Raw genomic sequence first — 5,282 nt, forward strand, 5'->3', positions numbered from 1 at the left:
AAGGCTGCAACTCTACCGCTGTGCCACCGTGACCGCCCGTACTCCCACGTTCCAAAGACGTACAGGTTTGTAGATTTTTGTAAATTGTCCCTAGTGTGTGCGTGTAGGGTCGCGCGAGTGTGCGGGGATCGCTGGTCGGCGCGGACTCGGTGGGTGTGGAAGGACCTGTTTCCGCGCTGTATCTCTAAACTAAACTAAACTAAACTTGAAGTCAGACAGGGTCTCGACCCGAGACATCTCCCGTTCCTTCTCTCCAGAGATGCTGCCTGTCCCGCTGAGTTACTCCAACATTTTGAAGTCAGACTTTCCTTAACAAAAAATGTCAGCAGATTTGCAGAACCAGTTACCCCAGGTGTGTGCAAGAACGATCATATACAATGAAAGGCAAGTTTTGGCCTAACTGTGGTGGGAGTGGCTGGCAAAACCTTCCAAGAATCAGTCGCTTTCTCTACAAGAAACGCCAAGAGTCAAAGAGGGCCAAATGTTTTATTGTCATGGGTGGTGAAATCAAACAATCCGGTGTGTGGCAATGTGGGGCAGCGGGTGGAACTGCTGTCTCACAGCGCCAGGCACACAGGTTCGATCCTGACAGAGAAAACATAGACACAGAAAACATCGAAAATAGGTGCAGGAGTAGACCATTCCACCCTCCGAGGCAGCGCCGATATGATCATGGCTGATCATTCAAAACTCACTACCCCAGGAAAAAAAAAGGTAGAAAAATAAATAAATAATAATAATAATAATAAACGATAACAATATTGGTACAATCCACATGGTGCTACACAGTCATCCATTGCAAAAGCAGAAGTAAATGTCACAGGACTACGTCACTGCAGATAATATGAAATTATGAAATTATTGGACTTTGAGATGGTTGATAAATGGTCCCCAAACAATTTTTTTTTCCTTTTTTTTTCCTGTTGTCTTTTTCAGTTTTTATTTTATTTTTTTTGTTTGTTTTGTTCTGTTTTGTTAAATAATTGTATAAAATAATTTTTTTTATTAAAAAAACAAAAAAAAAAAAAAATCACTACCCCGTTCCTCACTTCCCTTCATTCCATTTGCCCGAAGATCGAAATCTAACTCTCTCTTGGGTGCTGCCTGTACGGAGTTTGCACGTTCTCCCCGTGACCTGTGTGGGTTTTCTCTGGGTGCTCCGGTTTCCTCCCACACTCCAAAGACTAGGTATGTTGCAAAACCTACCTGAATCGTCGTTGAGAATCTGCCCCAGCCCGTGTGTGTGATTTTGGCGTTGTTTAGAGGGGGCGGGTTTAAAACGCGATTTTTACTAGGCTGTTGCAATCGAAAATGTTCAGCCTAGTAAATCATTAACGAAAAATCGCTGAAAGACCCCGTCGCAAAAGGTATTATTAGTTTTTATGGCCTTGTATAATAGTTATAGTAGTTTAAAAATCACTCTCTAAACCCGCGACCTCTCGCAGCCCCAGGGTTTTATAAAGCAAACAATTAAAGGTATGTACCTTATTTTTACATTAAAAGGGGCTTCTTAAGAACCCTGTATATAAAGTTTACTATAGCGAGTAGCTCATTTTGGGCTCTTTATATCCCGCAGTATTTTTCTGGGCATTTGAGGGCACAAATCCAGCGCAATGTGAACGTTCTAAACCAGCGCGTTCACAGGAACCCACTAGAAAGCCGATTTAAAATGGACTTTAATTTACAGCAATTGAACACTAAATTCCTTCCATTTGGCCTATAAATTGATGTAAATGAGATTTAAAAATCATGTTTTATTGTGAATTATTTGTGAATATTATTTGGACACTTGGGCTATTTAAAAATGTTAATCATTTATTAAGAAATGGATAGATGTTTCGATCTAGTAATTGAAGTTTCAAATTAGCTACAATTGGGTAACTAACTAATTATATGCTTTAATTTCACGTCATCCAAGTAAGATTATTTTATATTTGTTTCAGAATGCTTCAATCTATGATAACTGAAAATTTCATTCAGTTCTCTTAATTTTTAAGAAGGTTATGGGCTTTTGACGGTCCATGATCACAGCTTTTTTGTTATGTCCATAGAAAATCAATAGGGAACAAGATGCTAATTTCCGGGTATGAAAATGGCCATAACTGTTTTATTACTTGAGATATGAAAGTGAATTAGGTGTCAAATTAAACTTATTGTTATGCTTTATCTGATGGGATAAATTGCAGACTTGATTTTTTAAATCTCAAAATTTTGTAACATTGCTACAAAGACGTGCGGGTTTGTAGGTTAATCGCACGTCCGTAAATGACCACATGGTAGGGAGAGTGAGTGAGAAGATTTACGAGGATGTTGCCAGGACTCGAGGGTGTGAGCTACAGGGAGAGGCTGAGCAGGCTGGGACTCTATTCCCAGGAGCGCAGGTGGATGAGGGGTGATCTTATAGAGGTGTACAAAATCATGAGAGGAATAGATCGGGTAGACACATGGAGTCTCTTGCCCAGAGTAGGGGAATCGAGGACCAGAGGACACAGGTTTAAGGTGAAAGGGAAAAGATTGAATAGGAATCTGAGGGGTAACTTTTTCACACAAAGGGTGGTGGGTGTATGGAACAAGCTGCCAGAGGAGGTAGTTGAGGCTGGGACTATCCCATCGTTTAAGAAACAGTTAGACAGGCACATGGATAGGCGCGGGCAGGTGGGATTAGTGTAGCTGGGACATGTTGAGCAAGTATTATCGCAACATTTAACAAACATTTAGACTGGTACATGGATGGTGTAGGAAATTCCCCATTGTGAGAGGGAGAGAGAGGGAGGGTTGGTTCCTTCTTCAGACTGATTTATTGAATGTGTGGGAAGGAACTGCAGCTGCCGGTTTAAACCGAAGACAGACACAAAGTGCTGGAGTAACTCAGTGGGACAGGCGGCATCTCGGGAGTGACGTTTCGGGTTGAGACCCTTCTTCAGACTGAAGAACGTATATAGATTAGACAGGTTCTGAGGGATACGGGCCAAACGCAGGCGGGTGGGACTAGTGTAGCTGGGACATGTTGGTTGGCGTGGGCAAGTCGGGCCGAAGCTGTATCATTCCGTGAGAACAGCTGACAGAAGAACATTAAGAGGAAAATTTATTTTGCTTGTAAATTTTATAGCTGCATTGTGTTCCCTGTTATCTGCACAAGGAGCATACAATTTGTAATGTCAAAAGATGAGGACTGAAATCCAAGTGCCCATGAATATTTAAAATCAATTTGCTTCCGAGGAATTTCAAAATGCATTATCACCAGATACAAAACTCCTAATTAGTGAACAGACTCTCAGAGCTCTTTGGAAACCTATTTCGCAGCGAGTTGATTCAGATACAAGCGATGTTATTCCACCTGTGGTCTGATGGAAGTCCAAGTTAATAGGTTCTAGGAGGGGAATTAGGCCATTCGGCCCATCAAGTCTACTCTCCGCCATTCAATCATGGCTGGTCTATCTCTCCCTCCTAACCCCATTCTCCTGCCTTCTCCCCGGGACCCCTGATGCCCGAATCTATCAACCTCCACTTTACAAATAGTAGGTAGACACAAAATGCTGGAGTAACTCAGTGGGACAGGCAGCATCTCTGGAGAGAAGGAATGGGTGACGTTTCGGGTCGAGACCCTTCTTCAGACTTAAAAATACTCATTGACTATCACGGTGGCGCAGCGGTAGAGTTGCTGCCTTACAGTGAATGCAGCGCGGGAAACCCGGGTTCGATCCCGACTATGGGCGCTGTCTGTACGGAGTTTGCACGTTCTCCCCGTGACCTGCGTGGGTTTTCTCCAAGATCTTCGGTTTCCTCCCACACTCCAAAGACGTGCAGGTTTGTAGCTTAATTGACTTGGTTTGGTCCTGTTACCGCACTGGATATCTCGAAACTAGACATGGCCTCCACAGCCTTCCGTGGCAATGAATTCCACAGATTCACCACCCTCTGGCTAAAGAGATTCCTCCTAAAGGAACGTCCTTTTATTCTAAGGCTGTGCACTCTGGTCCGAGACTCTCCCACTAGTGGAAACATCCTCTCCACATCCACTCTGACCAGATGTATCCCTGTCTGTCAGCACTGCTCTCAGCGTGAGCATCACACGCCAATATCACGGGAAGGGCACGGTGGCGCAGCGGTAGAGTTGCTGCTCGCAGCGCCAGAGACACGGGCTCGATCCTGACGACAGGTGCTGTCTGTACGGAGTTTCCCCGTGACCTGCGTGGGTTTTCTCCGGGTGCTCAGGCTTCCTCCCAGGTTTGTACGTTAGTTGGCTGCAATAGACAATAGACAACAGGTGCAGGAGGAGGCCATTCGGCCCTTCGAGCCAGCACCGCCATTCAATGTGATCATGGCTGATCATCCCCAATCAGTACCCAGTTCCTGCCTTCTCCCCATATCCTTACCTTTAAGCACCCTATGGAAACAGAAAACATAGACAATAGGTGCAGGAGTAGAGGCCATTCAGCCCTTCGAGCCTGCACCGCCATTCAATATGATCATGGCTGATCATCCAACTCAGTGTCCCATCCCTGCCTTCTCTCCATACCCCCTGATACCCCATTTAGCCACAAGGGCCACATCTAACTCCCTCTGTTAAACACTCGACTCTCTGTGTGAAGAAGTGGTCCCCACCCCACATATTCCTTGTTTTTCCTCTCACTTTAAAACAGTGATGGCAGCGGTGGGATTTGAACCCACGCCCCCGAAGAGACTGGAGCCTTAATCCAGCGCCTTAGACCGCTCGGCCACGCTACCCACTCCAGTGAACTGTGAATATCCTGATTACAAACCTCGCCCGCTGTTAAGAAGAATGATCTTCATTGATTCTCAAACGCCGACTCCAGGCCATGAATCTTCTGTACAAAGAGAGTTTCTTTAATTGATTGTGTGTTTTTCTATTCGTGAAGTGATTTCCGTGACATCGGAGCCACAGAGAGAACAATACCTTCGCTCGATGTAGGAAGGAATTGCAGGTGCTGCTTAGCATCGAAGGTAGACACAAAGTGCTGGAGTAACTCAGCAGGACAGGCAGCATAACAAGACAGCTTTCCGAGAATGGGAATGCCAATATATTACAAGATGGAACAGCTATTGTTAGTTAGTTATTGCTATCGGTGGTGAGTGAGGCAAATTCAATGGCAGCATTTATTTCAAGAATGCTAGAATACAAAAACATGTAAAGCTGAGGCTCTAGATTTTTAATATATTAAGATATTTTTAAGGCCGAGATAAACAAATTCTTTATTAGGACGGGTGTCAAGGGTTACGGGGAGAAGGCAGGATAATGGGATTAGGAGGCATGATTGAAT

The 5,282-nt window shown here is 44.4% G+C and overlaps 1 non-coding gene across 1 annotated transcript; it reads right to left on the minus strand.

The window, feature by feature from the left end:
- Nucleotides 1–4,646: 4,646 nt before the first annotated feature.
- trnal-aag (transfer RNA leucine (anticodon AAG)) lies at nt 4,647–4,728 on the minus strand. The gene has a single exon. It is a non-coding gene; the product is annotated as a tRNA-Leu (tRNA).
- Between the last annotated feature and the right edge of the window lie 554 nt (nt 4,729–5,282).

The sequence above is a fragment of the Leucoraja erinacea genome, chromosome 24 (genome assembly GCF_028641065.1).
Source record: "Leucoraja erinacea ecotype New England chromosome 24, Leri_hhj_1, whole genome shotgun sequence".
Classification (NCBI taxonomy): domain Eukaryota; kingdom Metazoa; phylum Chordata; class Chondrichthyes; order Rajiformes; family Rajidae; genus Leucoraja; species Leucoraja erinaceus.